The following is a 1,145-nucleotide window of genomic DNA, read 5'->3' as shown; positions in this document are numbered from 1 at the left end:
GAGCTTCCGGGCCCTGGTTTCAGCTGTGTCTGAAGCTCAGCCTCTTCCCTGCCTTTTCCATTTTAATAACTCTCCCTTTTTGTTTAAGGCAGTTTGAATCGGGTTCACCTCTTTGTCAACTCCATAAAGTTCCAATTTGACCAACCCCTTTAGCATGGATCACAAACGTGGGGCCCCCAGGGTTATCGCCAGCCTTCAGCTATTTTGTTGGGTTGGTACGGTGTTTAAAAAGCCCAGTTTCAGCAGAACATTGAGCTCCAGAGACAGCGCCAGGGCAAGTGAGAGCCAGACAGGCACTGGGCACCTCTGTGCGCGCTCAGGAAAGATAATTAAACCTGGGCAAAGGAGATGCTAAGAAGCCCAGCGGCAGAATGTCATCTTATGCTTTCTTTGTGTGAAATTGGCGGGAGGAGCCCAAGAGGAAGCACCCAGGTACTTCGGTCCACTCAGAATTTCCGAAGAAGTGCTCAGAGAGCTGGAAGACCACGTCTGCGAAAGAGAAAGGAAAACGTGGAGACACGACAAAGGCAGACAAAGCCCCTTATGAAAGAGAAGCGAAAACTTACATCCCTCCTAAAGGGGAAACAAAGGAGAAGTTCAGGGGTCCCAGTGCACCCAAGAGGCCTCCCTCGGCCGTTTCCTTGTTTTGTTCTGTGCATCATCGGAACATCGAAGGAGCGCATCCCAGCCTGTGCCCTGGTGACGCCGCGGAGGAGCCGGGAGGGGTGTGGAGTCACACTGCCGCCGTGGCAAGCAGCCCGACGAAGAAACAGGCTGCTGAGCGGAAGGAGAAGTGTGGAAAGGGTGTCATTGCAGACTGAGCTCAGGGAGAGCCTGATGCGGCCAAACAGGGAGGCATCAAGTCTAAAAAAGGGCCAGAAAAAGAAGGAGGAGGAGCGAGACGAAGAAGATGATGACCGAGTTGATTCTTAATGCAGTTGTTTCCTTGTCTATAAAGCATTTAACACCCCTGTACACAACTCACTCGTTTTACAGAAAAATATTGACATGTAAAGCTATGTAAGATTTGTTTTCAAACTGTACAGTGTCTTTTTTTGTATAGTTACCGCACTACTGACTGTGTCTTTGGCTAGCCCTGACCTGGCGGTATTTCCAGTGGCCAGTCGCCTTGCCGGGCACGGTTA

At 50.7% G+C, this 1,145-nt stretch overlaps 1 pseudogene; it reads left to right on the top strand.

The window, feature by feature from the left end:
* The first annotated feature begins 329 nt into the window (after positions 1–329).
* Positions 330–933, top strand: LOC118642124 (annotated as a pseudogene).
* The last annotated feature ends 212 nt before the right edge of the window (positions 934–1,145 follow it).

The sequence above is a fragment of the Molossus molossus genome, unplaced genomic scaffold, assembly GCF_014108415.1.
Source record: "Molossus molossus isolate mMolMol1 unplaced genomic scaffold, mMolMol1.p scaffold_m16_p_3, whole genome shotgun sequence".
In the NCBI taxonomy this organism is placed as follows: Eukaryota; Metazoa; Chordata; class Mammalia; order Chiroptera; family Molossidae; genus Molossus; species Molossus molossus.
Note: the sequence above shows the minus strand (reverse complement) of the source record. Positions and strands in the feature narration are given on the sequence as shown.